The following is an 18,694-nucleotide window of genomic DNA, read 5'->3' on the forward strand; positions in this document are numbered from 1 at the left end:
GCGCCAACTCTCGGAATCTCTTGAACTGTGAACGAGATAAAGAATCTGCTATGTTATTTTCTTTACCTGCAATATGCTCAGCTCTCAACCATATATTACAGTTCATACAATGAAGTACAAGGAAACGCAATAACCTCAGAACGGGATCAGACTTAGAGGACAGAGTATTGATGGCAAAAAGGACACCTTTATTATCCGTATGAACTAAGATTCTACGATTCCTAAAGATGTCTTCCCACACAACCACCGACACAATCACTGGAAAGAGCTCCAACAGAACTAGATTTTGAAGTATCTCCTTCTGGAGCCAATCAGGGTGCCAGGACTGGGCGCACCAGCGCCCATCCAAGAAAGCCCCGAACCCAGCAGAGCCAGCTGCATCGGTGAAGAATTCCAACTGAGAACTATTAATAAAGTCCATTTGCCAGGCCGAGGAACCGTTAAACTCATTTAAAAAAGCATCCCAAATTCTTAGATCATCCTTGATGCTTTTTGAAATTCGGAAATGAGCGTAAGGGTTCACCATACCTTTTATGGCTAACGAGAACCTGCGCGAAAATACCCTCGCCATAGGGATGACTCTGGCTGCAAAAGCAAAAAGACCCAGCAAAGATTGTGCCTCCTTTAAGCACACCTTCTTACTGACAAGAAAGGTTGCAATCATAGACTTCATTTTATGTATCTTCTGTTGTGGCAATCTGAATTCCATTCGTTCGGAGTCAACCGTGATCCCCAAAAATTCAATAACTGTCGTGGGAAAAACTGTTTTCTCCTGGGCCAGAGGCACGCCAAAGTCATGACAAACGTCAAAGAAAACCTGTAAAGCTTCCATACACACTGATGACCCCCGGGGACCTAAAAACAAGAAGTCATCTAGATAATGTAGGATAAGGCCTTGAGGGATAACGACTGACACGACCCAATGTAAGAAGGAGGAAAAAGCCTCGAAATAAAAGCATGACATAGAAAACCCCATTGGCATGCATTTATCAAAATAATATTTATTCAAAAATTGAAAACCCAAAGAATTGAAGCCTTGTGGATGCACGGGAAGAAGGCGGAAAGCCGACTTAATATCAGCCTTTGCTAGCACAGCCCCTTGCCCTGCTTGCCTCAAAAGACACAAAGCCTCATCAAATGAGGCGTAGCAGACTGGAGCCTCCACAGAGGCAACTTCGTCATTGAGTGACGAATGCGGTGGGTAAGATAGGTGGTGGATCAGTCTGAACGCACCCAGCTCTTTCTTGGGTACGATGCCCAAAGGGGACAACCGGAAATTAGAGAATGGCGGGTCATTAAAGGGGCCAGCCACCCTACCCTCAGACAATTCTTTGCAAATTTTCTCAAGCACTAAGTTAGAGTGCATGGATACCGATAGTAAATTTTTAACTGGTGTACACCCTGAACCAGTAAAGGATGGCACTAAGAAACCATTGGCAAAACCTTCAGTTAGCAGAGCCGCCATCCTGTGGTCTGGATAGCGCTCGAGCCATGGGCGCATTCTTGCCAGGCTCACCGGAGTCGGGGCCTTTCCCATGTGTGTCCTTGGGTCCTGAATGAGAGGAACTAGCGGCAGCTTTACGAAAACATCTGCTCGCCGCGTGAGTACCGCCACAATAAGAACACTCATGTTTGTATCTACAATTCAATAAGAATTTACATTGACCCTCATTGAATGCAAAGCATACACCCTTCCTGACTGGACTCTGACCATTTGAAGCGGGGCGAGGGGTGAACTGGGGCCTAGGTGGCAGCATAAGGTTTAACCATAAACCAACGTCCTTAGCCCCCCAATGCAGCGATGGGTGCACAGCTAGCTTTTGACGGAAATTCTCGTCATATGAGAACCATGCGGAGCCGCCAAAGTGGCGAAAGGCCTCCGCAATAATATCCAGGTGTTGGAATAAACCTGAGCACTTCCCCGGGAAGCGTTCTCCCATAACTGCTGAATAGATACAGAACGCTTGCAGCCAGTTTTGAAATGTCTTAGGAACCGCTCTCCTCCTATCTTCCTCTGTTCTTTCGCTGGACTGCCTGTCAGATTTAGCCAAAAACTCCTTAGAAGCAGGGAGAAGTGATAATATATCGAGATATTCACCCCTCCAAATTTTTTCTTTGACTGACTTAGACAGATGAAAACCCAGCGGGGATAAACTGCAAGGGAGGGGTTCCTTAAAGGAAGACTCGCTGACCATAGCAGCCGAGGATCTGAGGGGTAAAGTATTATTAACAGCAGGACACCTCACACTCGATCTGACAGTAACATCCTTATTTAGCAGAGAGGGATGACCAGCCTCATGCCACACCACACCAACCTCCTCCATATCAATAGCATTATCGCTATTTCCAGCACCAGTCTCCTGTGCACTCTGACTTACTGTGCATGCCTGAGTACTCAGACTCTCACCTGGTTGCACATACATATTTACATTTTGTGAGGTAAAATCCGCATCATGTATACCTTTGAACTGCTGCACAATGACAGACAAAGATTCAATTAGACTAGAAAATGCAGATAACTGGTTAACATTACTGAAAACAACTTCAGGTAAAACATGCTCACCCAAGTCCCCAGAAGGGGGGGAAGAGGCAGCGCTGCTCCCTTGCTGGCAAGAAGCACCTCTTGTTGCAGCTCCCTCAGCTTGAGGAGCTAAACTATTGGTCTTACATTTCTTTTTTCTTCCAGGCTGTTTCCTGGGGGCGCCCACGCTCATCTCTGGTACTGCAGCTGGGCTGACAGATAAAACAGAGCCACTCTCCTCAGACAGGCAACGCTTCAGCCACTCTTCACCTCCCCTGCTCTCCGCCTTCTCTAGGAGTCTACATAAGAGCTCCTCACGGCTGTCCTGCACAGCGCGCTTCATCCTGAGAGAGAGGGAGAGGCGGGCGATGCTGCTTGTCAGGAGATGTGACTGAGCAAATCGCCTCAGCCTCTCCCTTATATAGGCTCGTCCAGTGCGGGTTTTACCTCACGCGAACGGACCTATCAGAGAAAGGGGCTGCCGCAGCTGACCAATCAGAGGCTGTTACTACCCCAGAGCGCGGCAGCCCACTTCTCCCTCTGCTCTATCCCATGCAGGCTCAGCATACTGCCGTAGCCTCACATGCTGTGCATAAGACAGAGAATTTGCAAAGGTTTTGAAGCTTTTCTTGAAATGTTGTACCTGTTTGAAGTTATAGTCGATTGACATTACAGTGTTAAGGAAGGATTTACAGATCAGGGTTTTTCAGCTTGACTTGGGCAAAGGCTGAACAATATAAAGCTGACATGGCATATAAGAAACATCTTTATTTTCAGTAGATTTTTGACATTTTCTTGTGGGAGTCTCAGTCCAATAATTCTACTAAAATCATCATTTTTTTCACCAGCTCTACTGGGAAAGATTAAATTGATATCATAATCTAGCTAGCACTGTTTTCTTGTCATTTAGTTAATGTGAGAAATAATGAAATGGGTAAAAAAGAAAGAAACTACAGTAGATGCACCCTATACTCTTGTTACAGCTACACATAGGAATGTCATACAAACCGATTTGGTTATTTACTGAGGTGACAATTGAGTACTGTCCGCGATACCTTTTTATTTGCACTGACAAGCTTTCGGGGTATGTCCCCTTCTTCAAGGTCCAAGCAGTACCAATTCACAAAAGTTTTAGTAGAATTTTAAAAAAGAGACAATCTCTAAAAGAAAGGAACATTTTTTTTGGTGTGTGTGTGGGGGGGGGGGGGGTGTGACAGTCACAGAGGGGGTCATTAAACTACCGTTTGTCGTTGGATAATGAGTAAGAAAACCCATATCTAAATTTGTTATCTTTTGTGTCAAATAGAACTATCGGGCCAGATTCAGGTACATTTACGTTGCTCCACGGCATCGTAACGTATCTTACCTGTAAACTTGCGGCGGTGTAACGTAAATCCGCTCGGCGCAAGCCTAATTCAAATGGGGCAGGCACCATTTAAATTAGTCATGTTCCTGCGCATGTTCCTGCGCTGAACGTACTGCGCATGCTCCGTCGGGAAAATTACCCGACATGCATTGCGCTAAATGACGTCGCACGGACGTCATTTGTTTAGACGTTAATGTAAATGGCGTCCAGCGCCATTCAGGGACGACTTACGCAAACGACGTGATTTTTTACATTTTGCCGCGGGAACGACGGCCATACTTAACATTGGTTAGTCGACCTAGAGGGCAGCCCTAGTTTTACGCGGCGTATCTCGACGGAAACAACGTAAAGTTAGAGCGACGGGTAACGTGGACGTTCCTGAATCGTCGTAACTAGTCATTTGCATATTCTACGCCGACCGCTATGGAATCGCCACCTAGCGGCCGGCCTAGAATTGCATCCTAAGATTTGATGGTGTAATTCAATTACACCTGTCGGATCTTAGGGCTATCTATGCGTAACTGATTCTATGAATCAGCCGCATAGTTAGGATGGGCGGATCACAGAGATACGACGGCGTATCAGGAGATACGCCGTTGTATCTCTTTTGTGAATCTGGCCCCTCATTCTTAGTTCAAAAGTTTTCCTATCCTGAATAGTTTTGGAATTCCCTTTAAGAACTCATGTCGCGTACACATGATCATTTTTCGGCATGAAAAAAACGTTGTTTTTCAAAAATGTCATTTAAAATGATCGTGTGTGGGCTTCACATCATTTTTCAGGTTCTGAAAAACGACAATTTTTTTTTTCAAACATGCTGCATTTTTTAACGTCGTTTTAAACAATGTAATTTTTTAGGTTGTAGAAAATGATCTGTGTGGGCTAAAACCATGTAAAAAACCTGTGCATGCTCAGAAGAAATGTATGAGACGGGAGCCCTTGTTCTGTTAAAACTACCATTCATAATGGAGTAAGCACATTCATCACGCTGTAACAGACAAAAAAGCACGAATCGTCTTTTACTAACATGGAACCAGCTAAAGCAGCCCAAAGGCGAATGGAACTTCCCCTTTATAGTGCCGTTGTATGTGTTGTACGTCACTGCGCTTTGCTAGATAATTTTTTTAAAATGATGGTGTGTAGGCAACATCGTTTTAATGATGAAGTTGGGAAAACGTTGTTTTTTCGACATGCTGAAAAACAACGTTTTTTTTTCATGCTGAAAAATTATCATGTGTACGCGGCATAAGACTTTGAGGTCTTCTATAGTGTGGTCCAGTTGTGTGAAATGATGTCCCACAGGTGTTCCTTGATGGTATGTCTGTGCAAATTAATCCTTATTCGCAACTTCTGTCCTGTTTCGCCAACACAAGTTTGCTACATCTTTTGCATTGGATGAGGTACACATTACTGGAGGTGCAGTTGTATGATCCTATGATATTGAAGGTCCCCTTTGTGTGTGTGTGACTCTTTTAGATGGATTGATTTGATTGCACAGTTTGCAGTGTTTTTTATTGCTTCTATTATTTGTGACTTCATAATCAGAATTAAGTTTCCTACTTATTAGTTTATGTCTGAAGTTAGGTGGTTGTCTGAATGTCTGTTAGTTTTGGGGGTTGTTGGAATATTTATTTCAGAGATTCGTTCTCTGTTATGAAGGGTTGTAAATCTGTGGTTACCTTTCTTATCCCTTCTAATGCTAGATTTTATGTGATTTTTAGAGAACCCAAGTTATTTTTATTTTTTTTGTATTGAAGTAGATTTTCTCTTTGGGTTTATGCTGGTATTGATGGTTATGTTTTTGTACCCTTTCTTATGGAATGAGTCTGCTAGTGTCCTGGGTCTGAACATATGCAGGGGTATGTGATGGCCTGGCAGTTTATGATGGCCCGTTTAGTGTGTTAAAGGGGTGAAAACTAGAACTCTAGAGATAGTTGCATCTGTTAGTAGGTTTTCTGTATATAGAAGTATGAAGCTTGTCATCTGGTCATCTGTTATGTATAATGTAGTGTCTAGGAAGTTGACATGTGTGTTTGAATAATTCATTTTTAGTTTGAATGATGGGTGAAAAATGTTGATCAATGAGTAAAATTGTTTCAGATTTTCTTCATCTTCTGTCCATATGATCAAAATATAATCGATATATGGATAGTATCTGTATTGCATTTGCTGTATGCTGTTCAGGAATTTGTCCTCCAGGTCAGCCATAAATATGTTTGCATATTGGGGTGCAATTTTATTTCCCATAGAAGAACACATACACGGGAGATAGATGTCATTGTTGGATGTAAAGTAGTTGTGTGTAAGAATGAATTTAATGAGCTGTGTAACATCACCTCAGCAGTGTATTTGTGATTTGGTTTGGATGATAAGAATATGTGACATACAGCCAACCCATCCTTGTGAGGTATGTTATTGTACAGAGATTCTATATCCATTGTGACTAGAAGTGTATTTAGTAATAATTGTTGAATATTGTTGAGCTTGTTCAAAAAATCAGTTGTGTTTTGCAGGAAATTTGCAGTATTCATGACTTACAGTTTAAAAAAAACTCTACAAGGCCTGAGATTTGTTCAGTAAGTGTATTTGTGCCTGTTATGATGGGTCTGCCTTGATTTCCTGGCATGTGAACCTTGGGCAGCATGTAGAAGTCCCCAATTTCTGGATTACCTGGAATCGCATTGATGTAGGTTGGTAGTGTTTTAATGAGACCTTTTAATTGCTTAGTAAAGCCCTGGGTCAGATCATAAGCCAGTTTTTTATAGTAAGTAGCATTTACCAGTTACCTCTGGCTCTCTTGTATGTATTTGTTTATATCCATCACAACAACTGCTCCCCCTTTATCCGCTGGTTAAATGGCCCGATTATTGCGTAAATCCTGTATAGCCCTTACACAAATAGCCTGTGTATAGCCCGAGTGAATATCAGAAATGTATCTCGCAGTCTGAAGCTGACAATATAGGTGTCCAGTTTGGGGTGCGTCCTTGTGGAGGTTTGAAGTTACTGTTCTTTTTATTTTTGTCACATTCCATTGTCCTAGGATTCCTTTCCTTACTGTGAAAATATTATTTGAGCCTTATGCCCTGTACACACGATCGGATATCTGATGGAATCTAATCCGATGGATTTTTTTGTCGGATATCCGATGAAGCTGACTTTCATCAGTCTTGCCTATACACCATCGGTCAAAAACTTGACCGTGTCCAAACGCGGTGACGTAAAACACTACGACGTGCTGAGAAAAATGAAGTTCAATGCTTCCGAGCATGCATCGACTTGATTCTGAGCATGCGTGGATTTTTGACCGATGGACTTCCCCACAGACAATCTTTTTTTAGGGTTGTCCCGATACCACTTTTTTGAGACAAGTACCGATACTTTTTTTCAAGTACTCGCTGACACCGAATACCGATACTTTTTTAAATTGTCATGTGACTTTTTTTTTCTTTTTTTTTTTTTACACAATTTTTATTGATTGTTACCCTTTTACCATACCGTTTGTGAATGAGATTGTTCCTTAATCTTCCATCTTTCTTAAGGTAATTTTAGCCATATTAGTGCACGTGTGACAGAAACAATTGAGAACTGTCCATGATCCCTTTTTTTTTTATTTTATTTTTTACTTTTTTTGTCCCCTTCTTCAAGGTACAAGTAGCACTAATTCCCAAAAGTGAATGTAAAAAAAAGAGGGAAAGAATAAATAAATAAATAAAAACTTTTATTTACTAAAACTGAAGTGCAAAATATGATGCGCCTCTGCATGGAAACCAATCAGCTTTCAGATTTTATTGCCAAAGCTTAATTGAACAAGCAGGTGATTGGCTACTATGCACAGCTGCACCAGATTCTGAATGCACCAGTTTTAGTAAATCAACCCCACTTTGAAAGAATTTGGTCTCAGTATTTAGTGCAGATCTGCTTTAGTTTTGCAGAATTTGCAGTGTGTTTTACACACTTTTAAGCCTTTTCATAACATCTCACTGTGAATAAAATGAGAACTTTCACAGATGTGTTCTTTAACTTTTTTTTTTTTTTACATTGTACGTTAAAAGCAGAAAACTGGTCAAATGTACAAATACAATGTATGCATGCAAAAAGTGTTGATGTGAATCAATAGCTTAAAAAGACATTCAGCAGCTTGATGAAGAGGCGCTCCCTCATCTCTCCTGGCACTTTACCTGGGGTATGAACCTGAACGTGCACATTGCTGAGAACTGTGGTTTCATTACCCATGTCCCAGTATTAGATCAGATATTAGTGTTCTATTCTGCAGTACAGAAGTGATATGAGTTTAAAACCTAAAAGCCTCATTCTTCTACTAAATGGGTGTATTCATGTACCATAAAAAGCAGCACTAAATTCCCAAGTAAAATGTGATTGTTCTCCCTCAGTTGTCCAATCTCTTTTCATTTTTTTAAGCTACTGAAAGGCCTATATCCTTGTGCTAAAGCTTTGTGAATTGGATCCATAGTATGATAAGTCATTTATGAAAACTGGTCAAACAGCTCTCTATATCATCCAAATCCCAGGAAGACTTACAGGTCAGGATGGACCCCCCTTACGGATCACTCCACCGCCATTAGATGTATACCATAGGAAAATAAAATCAGTATAATTCCACGGTGAAGTATTTAAAAATGTTGTCTAATAAAAAATTTGCACAAAAACTGTGAGTAAAACACATGCAAATAGATTTTTAAAAGGCTAATAGAAAATCTCCATAATATAGCTAGGCAGCCGCACATACAGAATAGAAATACTGCGTGGCTGATTCAACCTGCTACATTGCAATTTTCATTTGCAGTATTGCTATCTTGTATGTGCAGCTGCCTAGCTATATTATGGAGATTTTTTATTAGCCATTTTTTTGTAATCAATTTGCACCTGTTTCAGTCAGTGTTTTTGCGTAAATGTTTTAATAGCCAAAAATTTTACGTACTTTACCATAGGATTATACTGATTTTATTATACTTCTAATGGTGGTGGACTGATCTGGAAGTTGGGATTTGGATAATATAGAGCGCTGTTTCACCATTTATAATCTAATGGTCCACTCCATCTGGTAAGAGTCTCCTTTATTAGTGACACATGGTGGGGGATACATGTCTTTTCTGTCAGGAAGGAGAAGTGCAGAGAAACTGTTATTGGAACAATGGCTGTTTCATACACATTTCCATTTTCACAAATTTTATTTTGGTTGTGTGATTTGTTTATGTGGACTTTTTCACCTGACATTTCCTTTTTAATGTGCCCTTATTCGATTTGGAATAATAGTTGATTATTTATGTAAAATAAGTTCTTGTTATTAGTTTATTTGCTTTATTACACATTGTCATACATTTGTTGTATTGGTTACCCATATTTATGCATTTATGTCAAGTTGAGATTCTCTTTATTTGGGAATTTAGTGCAGCTTTTTATGGTATATGACTACTTGCGATTGGTATCACTAATGTAAGGTGGCTGGCAGTTCTATTACAATTTTGTCAGCCCTTCGGCACAAATTGTTTTGCTTTATAATTGGGTTTACCGCTATCAGAGTGGAGTAGGCGTATTTGCCAGCCAAGTGAGGATGAAAATATCATCGCTAGCTATCATCTGATTATTAAGTGCGCTAATGGAGACCTTTGCAAACTGTCACATTGGAGCTATATAAATATATATATATATATACACCAAGCAAATTTATAAACGCAACACTTTTGTCTTTGCCCCTATTTATCATGAGCTGATGTACACAAAAGGCCTATTTCTCTCAAATATTGTAGCACTACCCCCGAAGGAGCTGCTGGTTTAGATTTGGGCCTGCCGTTACCTTACTGTTCCATATGCTCATTTCAGGGGTTCTCCTTGAAGAGTTGTCCACAAGAATGTCTGCACCAAACACAAAGTCTCTTTCAAGGTTTTTATTGAACAAGGTTCTCCAACAGAGGGGTAGAGGGATGGGGAAAGACTCAGGTACCTTTGCTTTTCAGATCATGGGGTACAACTTAGATCCAGAGGATTAATTCAGTTCCACACTGGATTTCAGCAAGCACCAGATAGGCCTACTCGTACTGGCCTAGCAGCTGGTGTAAAGCTCATCAAAGTCTCTGCCACAGGATCGTGTAAGGACTCGCACACTTTGTATAGTTCCAGTAAAGTACACAAACGTAAATTTGCCAGGATACGTCCTTCAATTGAATCCCACTGGTTCAGCTTCCTCCCATAAGTAAGGTAGCAAAGAACCATCCCTGGATCAGTAGGCCCCAGAAACTCCTGGGCCTACTCTCAGTTGCGAGGCCTCGGACCAGCCGGCCCAAGGTTTGGAAACAGCTCACACATCCCTGAGGCCAGAAGGACCATCAGGTCAGGATCGGAAGACCCCGCCAAAACGGCTACTGTCCCTTAAGTACCGCTCCACAGAATGCACAGCGGGTTGACCACGCCCCCTGAACTGCTACTTGGAAAGAGATACCCAATGCATCCAGCCTGCTGGCTTTTCCAACCTTGACCTGTGGTGACAGCGACACCCACCGTCAAGGGGAAAATTGTGCAACCCAGCTTAACTGAAACAGAACCAACAATTTAGCATAATCCTTCTGAGCTAAACTGCAGCTCGGGCAACTAGAATTTAACACATAGCGCCTACTCATTGGGAGCATGGTGCTACATATACATACTGTATATGTCCCCTGTAACAACAAGGAAGCATTAAAAAAAAACAGATTACACACATGCATTACAAACACAACCTAAGAGGTAGGAAGAACAAAAGAAAATAATTAACACAAGTCACAAGCACTTTCTTCAAAACATTTATTTTTGTATTTTATTTTATTTTAATTTTTTTGTACAAAAAGTTAGAAGTTTTTTTAATTAAGCAAAATATGAGGAATTGTGCATCCATTTTCTAGTTGTGCTAAATATGAATGTTTCCTTTATTCAACCCTAATATACAATAATGTAGATTTTAGCATTAGAAAAAAAAATATTGTATTAAATCATTTATGGACCATTCACACTGTACGTTGCATTAGCGCAACACTTTATATTGTGTTAAAAAGCTCTGCATTAAGGCAGCTTATTCATTTTTAATAGCGTGGCAGCATATCTCAATGCATTGAAAATCAGACATTTTTTAGTTAACACAATGCACAACAATGTAAAGCATGTCTGTTCTGGTGTGTTGTGTTAAAATACACTGCATCCCAGTTTCTATGTTACTGAGTACAGCATAGAACGCACCGATACGTTTATTTGTTGGGTGGGTGGAGCATGATAAAGAACTCTGTTAGAGTATTTCTCCATCAAGTTTACTGCCTTGTGCATTTCTAAAGCTGGATCACGCTATGGGCATACTTTCCTCTCTTGCATATTAACATTGGTGGAACGGTATTAGCAACTTTTGGATGGATCTTTTTCCAGAGTGCTACACAGTGGCATATACTGTGGCCGTGCAGAGCCCCTGGTGGGGAAGTCAATCCGGTGAGTGCATTCACTGTAAGAGCACGGCTAAGATCACCAACTTCACTACTATAAAATAAAGAGGATAAAGGACTAACTAAATCATATATTCTCTCTTGCAAGAGCACTGGACACTTTTTATAAGAGCACGAGTCACTTTAATTACTATTGTTTATTATTGCACTTAATGGAAAAATCATTTTTATTCATGTAAACAATATTTTTTCTTAGGATTTGTTGTTTATATACTGCATCATCATTGCATTAAGGTCTCCAGGATAGAAGTTATGCATTAATTATTACAATTGTTTGGCATAATCAATTCATCATTTATCACTTAGTGCACTTTTCTTACAGGGGGTCAAACCCTCTCTATAGCACCAACATAAGTGGAACACGCAATAACACCTGGGGATCCATTATTGATCAGCACTAGCTAGCCCTGGGTATCTAGGGCCAAATCCTCAAAAGGGATACGCAGGCGGAACTGCTGTTCAGCCTGCGTATCCCTGTGCCTATCTTTGGAACTGATCCTCAGAAGCAGTTTTCCAAAGATAGGCAGAAGATCTGACATCTGTAAGACACTTACACTGTCAGATCTTAGGATGCAGTACCGCATCCGCCGCTGGGGGCATTTCGCGTTGAAATGCCGCTTTGCGTATGCAAATAAGGACTTACGGAGATCCACAAAGCTTTTCAGCTTTGTTTTTTCTGCGTAAGTTTACGTTTGCATACGTAAAATTAGGGATGCTTTTACAAAGTGTAAACTAGTTACACCTTGTAAAAACAGACCTTTTTTTCGATCGCCGCTATTTTTTTTAAATTTTGAATTTTATTTTTCGGCGCGTAACTTTTTTTTTACCCGACGCAACCCACAAAGCCCGGCGTAGCATAATTTTGCGCGCTGCCCATTGGGAAAATGACGTCACGAGCATGCGCAGTACGGCCGGCGCGGGAGCGCGCCTCATTTAAATTGTCATCGCCCCCTGCAGAAGAGGACCGCCTTGTGCCGGAGACATTTAAGTTACACGGCCGAAAATTTCTAGGTAAGTGCTTTGTGGATCGGGCACTTAGGTAGAAATTTTCCGCCAGTGTAACTTAAATGGTAAAAGTTAAGTTAGGCTACGTTTTTGTGGATTTGCCCCCTAGTCTCTATTATTTTGTTTAATCCACAGAGGGCATAACACACAACACCATTATATTCTAATTAAGGCTGATGGTTACATTTCAACTTTATTTACACCATTCATATATATAACATCACAGCACTTGTCACTTTATTTCTAAGCACCTTATTTTTAAGCACATTAATTACCATAAGGTACAGTTGTTTAGAGGAACAGTGCCATATCTACATCCCCCTTTTTTCTCAATTATCTGTACTCCACCTAGGTGGTAGTATTTTGTAGAGGCAGCAGTTTTATCTTATTAATATATCCTTTTTTCTGCCTTGTACATTCCTTTGCGCGGAATCATACGCCATTTTTTCCAAAGCTTATTTTTGGCTTGCAGTACACTTGCCTTTTTTTTTTACTCTTCATGACTTACAGTGGTTGTTAAGCCAAAACAATAAAAACATCCCATACCCTCTGTAACATAACGTTATGTGCCCCTGTGTCTGTGTTATATAAAACATCTGCCAATCTGTACCTATATCAGAGTGTCTCCCAGCACTCACATGACTTCCCGACTCTCTCCTCTGCCCAGCTGACAGCTATAGCAGGAGGGGCTGAGCACTCCAGCTGATGTCAGCCAGGGAGGAGAGGGGGAGAGAGAGCCAAGAAGGCAAGTGAGCACTGGGAGACGCTCTGATATAGGTATAGATTGGCAGCTTTTTTATATAAAACAGACACTTGGGCACATAACATTATGTTACAGAGGGGATGGGATGTTTTATAGCAGCAGGAGGGGAAGGGGTGGGCACTGACACAGAGCAGAGGGAGGGGGGGAGAGGAGGGGACAGAGAAGGACAGAGCAGGGCAGCGGATGATGGTGGCACATAAACAGACAACGGTGTCAGGGCTCAGCAGCCATAATAAACCGTGGTCAGTTTACAGGGGATAGGGTATAGCCAGGCAGGATCAGCCAGTTTTTTTTTTAGGTGATAGGAGACAAATTACACAGCACAAGCACTGTGCTGTATAACATGGTTTAAGGGAACAGAATCTGTTTTTTTTTTGTTTTTTTTAGGGTAACAAACACTTTAAATAAAGGAATGTATGCTTGTGCTAAAGCTTTTTGAATTGGATCCATAGTAGGATAAGTTATTCATGAAAACTGCTGCAGGCACCTTCCAAAAAATTAAAAGAAGTTAGAAAACTGAGAGAGGACAACTGCTAGAATTCAGCACTGTATTAACAGTATTCTGATTAGTTGCAATGGGCTATTGCACTCTGTACATTGCTTTTTGTATTAATAAAGAAAGGCAAGGGAATATTTAAGTTCTGAAATATGTTATTTTTCACCTTAGTTATAACTTAGAAATGGAGGACATTTTTCCTTTGCATACTCCAATAACATCCTACATTTTATCATTCCCCACTGTGATGAAAAATATTCTCACCTTTACGTTTAACACATAAATGCTTGTTTCACATCAGTGACCATTTTCTCAGACAGCGGCTGGGATGCATTTGCCAATTCATCAAACCAAATCCAGGAACAGAAATATTCAAGCAGAAGTGAAGTGCTGCGGGAGAGCCACATGTTACATGATTTACAGTCAGAAATCTTTAAGCTGACATCTTAATTGCTGGGAATTCAACCACTTTCCATGTCTGTTATATACTTTTCTGGTACTTTTATATTTCAGTTAAAACTTCAGATAAAAGTTGTCATTACTTAAACCGGTCATGTGAGAAACATAAGGACTGCCATTGCTAACCCTTGCTGAAACTGCTGGATGCCCACTAGGTTTATTACTTGTAGTCAATGGCCTGGAAGTATGCAGATAAAAACTGTGCTGAAGCCAAAGCATTGGTCTGACAGGAGAGCAACTTTCATTTTTAGAAGGTGGACGGCAGTGATAGCCCTTATATTTTTTCATGACAAGTTTACTTTAAAAAAACAGCTATGCCAAATTTGATAAGGAAACATATTTTAAATAACATTTGTAATGATTGCTTTAACATGAAACAGCATTGCCCATACAGTTCTAGGAATCATAGCTTTCACAGGGATAGACTCCCTGTGTGAAAACATGTAATGTCCCAATGTCGTTATAAGGAGTGTGTCTTGTATAATACCTAGCAGCATTGGGAATATCTTAGCTTTCATTGTGGAACGGAGCAGTGGGGGAGCAAAATAAAAGGTACATTTACAATATGATTTGGAAAGGTGGGAAACTTACGTAAACCTGTTGCTTTGACTTAAATTGGCAAATCACAGGTTGGATTTAAAGTCCTGTTATTGTTGTTAAATTAAATACAATAGTGACAGATATAGGGAAATAAAGATTATATCAGCCCGCATTTTAATCCTGTGCATCTATTTATACCCAGAATACATTTTTTACAAATGCTTTAAGCACATACAGTACTTATTGTCAATGTCCTTTTTAATCAAAATGTCTCCTCTGTAATCTTTTTACAGTCTTTTTGAGAACTGATAAACTTCCTTTAGACCACTTACACATTGGGCATTTCTCCCTGTGCATCCAATCTTGGCATTTTTCGTGCACCCGGGAGGCATTGCACATTACAGGCATACGTCCCTAAAGGCTTTTTCCTGCACCCAGGAGGCATTCTGCATTCCAGGCATACAGCATGTCCTTGAAAACACAGATATTCACAGCAGGCAGCAGGGCAGGATGTTGCACATGTGTCTCGGGGGTTCACAAAAAAGCCTTTAGGGACGTATGCCTGTAATGTGCAATGCCTTCCGGGTGCAAGAAAATGCCAGGATTGGATTCACAGGGCGAGATGCCCAATGTGCAAGTGGCCTAAAGGACAATTATCAGTTCTCAAAAAGACTGTAAAAAGATTACAGAGGAGACATTTTGATTGTGTATGTTTTATAGCAGAAAGTAAAAAATAGTGGGCCAGATTCACGTACCTCCCACGCAGCGTAATGTAACCCGTTTACGTTACACCGCCGCAAGTTTTCAGTCTAAGTGCCCAATCCACAAAGCACTTACCTGGAAACTTGCGGCGGTGTATCGTAAACATGTCCGGCGCAAGGCGGCCCAATTCAAATGGGGCGGATACCATTTAAATTAGGCGCGCTCCCGCACCGGATGTACTGCGCATGCTCCGGTCGCAAGTTTCCCGACGCGCTTTGCACGAAATTATGACACGCTGACGTGTTGAGAATCGCCACGTGCGTAACATACTTACGCCGGGAAAACAAAAAAATTCAAAAGCGACGCGGGAAAGACGGGCATACTTTAACATGGTGGAGTACTTTTACACCATGTTAATAGCAGCCCTATCTTTGCGACGGGAATCTAAAACTTGCGACGACGTAATGACGGGAAAAACCTTCGTGGATCGCCGTAACTGCTAATTTGCATACCCGACGCTGGTTTACGACGCAAACTCCCCCCAGCGGCGGCCGCGGTACTGCATCCTAAGATCCGACAGTGTAAAACAATTACACCTGTCGGATCTTAGGGCTATCTATGCGTAACTGATTCTATGAAACAGTCGCATAGATACTCTGAGAGATATCTCCTTTGTGAATCTGGCCCAGTGTTTCTTTCAAAATCTTTTTTCATTTATATAATAAAAAAAATAACAAAACCAAAGGCAATCAAATATCACCAAAAGAAAACTCTATTTGTGTGAAAAAAAATAATACATTTTGTGTACAGTGTTGTATGACCGCACAATTACCAGTTAAAGTAGCTCAGTGCTGAATAGCAAACAATAGACTGGTCATGAAGGGGGTAAAACCTTTTTGCACTGATGTGGTCAAAGGCTAAGTTCACCTTTTAGAAAAAATAAATAAATGCACACATTTTGAAAAAAATTGCATTCATTATTTTTTCCTGCAGGAGCTCACAGAGCATTGCATCCATTATCAGTGGTTGAATACAATAGTGCAATGCCAGGTTCCTGCTTTCAGCCCATACCTCTGTACCAGCTGTCGGTTTTAAAGCTGCAGAACTTGTGAATGTACTATGAAGGCGCTCATCAGCACCTTTGCTGTTCATTAATAACTACAAGCCATCTGTCATAGTGGCAAAGAAGACTTGTAGTTCTCTCATTCATGGATTCCTGTAAATGAAAGACATGTCTGTATGGCTGGAGCAATGTGACAGCGGGTGCTGGGAGAGGATTACCTACCCACTGTCACAACGGGGAGGATCAGGGGATGAGGAGGACATATGCTGGAGCATGTTACACCCTAAATACATGTGTAACATGCTCCAAAAGGTGAACTTTTCCTTTCAAATAAAATAAAAAAGTTCTTCTAAATGCAAATTTTTATAAGCGATATTGCAAAAGTAATTAAACCAATTACTTTAATCTTTCAGAAACAATACTCATTAACGTAACTTCTCTCCAATACCCTGCTGTTCTTTATTTTCCATTTTCCAGTTTTCCTATAATAAAGTGAAAAATTATGGCACATGACCCTTTTTACTGGGACTTTAGATTTTTATGCTAAAATCTCTATCGTCTGCATCCCTACCTCAATAAATATACTGTAATAAAGTAATATGTATTATTACCTTCTCTCTTGCTTCATTAAAATACAGTAACAGTTGTGCTCAGATAAATTTCAAGGCACAAGTTCTTAAACTCAGAGGCTTATAAATTTAAAGCACATAAGTTAGAACAGTGGATGACTTTTACAGAGTATAAAGACTACTTTATTAAGAGATTAATAACTAACATTACAATGCAGAAAAAGTAATTAATGTTGGCCAGACCCAGACTTGTGAAAGGTCTCAGGTTACTCAGGTCATCCATTTCAGAAATTTAGGAGGACAGCAGCTGTCTGCCTTTACATGAATCTTAAAGTGTATGTAAACTTTAACAATGAACTTTTCTTATTTGATCCCTTTTGGCCTGCTAAAGAGTAACTCCAATTTTGTTGAGAGAAAAACATTCCCCTCTGGGTAATCTATGCACATTGCAAGGATTTTAACAAACTTTGTTGCAGATTCCTACCTTTTGTTATTCTGAAGAAATCCCTGTTTGTTTTTCTGAGCCCATGTTCTGAGTGAGTTTAACCACTTAAGCCCCGGACCAGATTGCTGGTCAAAGACCAGGCCACTTTTTGCGATTCGGCATTGCGTCGCTTTAACTGACAATTGTGCGGTCGGGCGACGTGGCTCCCAAACAAAATTGGCACCCCTATTGGCTGCTTGGCGAGATGACGTAGATCTACGTGATCTCGCCCAGCAGAGCCGACCTGCCGCCGTATAACTGCGGCGGTTGGTCGGCTAGCGGTTAATGGCAGTGGTTTCATAATTATCTGTCAGCTGCCATAGCCACATCAGTGTTGCCAACCATACGTATTTTTATGGACAGTTCGTAAAAATGGGCACTTTTTCCTCCCGTTTGTAAATGTCCGTAGTTGCAGGAATGTGCCAGTAAAAATAACCGAGATCGGTTCGGCTTGGAACTGCGCATGGAGATTGGAGGCAGGGGGTGATGGTGGCATTGCAGAGGGGGATGGAGGCAGGGGGTGTTAGTGGCAGGGGGAGATTGGAGGCAGGGGGAGATTGGAGGCACCGCAGAGGGGGATGGTGGCACCGCAGAGGGGGATAGTGGCACCGCAGAGAGTGGGGGATGGAGACAGGGGTTGTTGGTGGCACCGCAGAGGGGGATGGAGGCAAGAGAGGCAGGGGGCCTGGGGGAGATTGGTGACCGGAGGAAGATTGTGGCACCGCAGAGGGGGGGGTGAAGGCAGGGGGTGATGTGACTAAATAATTTGCCCTTATTTTATCGAAAATAACAAAAATATTTTTTTTTTACCTTAATATCTACCTTAAATCACATTGCTATTTGCCCAGTGTACTTGTTTATAGCCTTAATACTGAAATTTGCACCAAAAAATGTAATTTAGTAACTTTTGTAAAATGCCAGTAAAAACTTGGCTGCGCTAGTAAATTTCGGGAGTCGTGCCAGTAAATTTCAATCTGGTAGGTTGGCAACACTGAGCCATATTGCATTGCATTTTACAGAAAAATTTTCAGCTGCAGATTTTTAATGACATTCAAGTACAATATGAATTGTATATGCTATATTATTTTTTTTTATTTGCAGATTGTTTTCCCATGAAAGTGGAGTTACCCTTTAAACATTTCATTAGAAGTTTTTGATCTGATTGTTGTTTGTTTGAAATGCAAAAAATGTTGTTGATTTTGTTTGAAATTTTCAAGGAAAGGTTTTAAGGTTAAGGTTTTAATT

The 18,694-nt window shown here is 40.9% G+C and overlaps 1 protein-coding gene across 1 annotated transcript in view; it reads left to right on the plus strand.

The window, feature by feature from the left end:
- GALNTL6 (polypeptide N-acetylgalactosaminyltransferase like 6) overlaps nucleotides 1–18,694 on the plus strand; it is a 1,588,031-nt gene that overhangs the window by 1,323,376 nt on the left and 245,961 nt on the right. The window lies entirely within an intron of this gene.

This window comes from Rana temporaria, chromosome 1 (genome assembly GCF_905171775.1).
Source record: "Rana temporaria chromosome 1, aRanTem1.1, whole genome shotgun sequence".
NCBI lineage: Eukaryota > Metazoa > Chordata > Amphibia > Anura > Ranidae > Rana > Rana temporaria.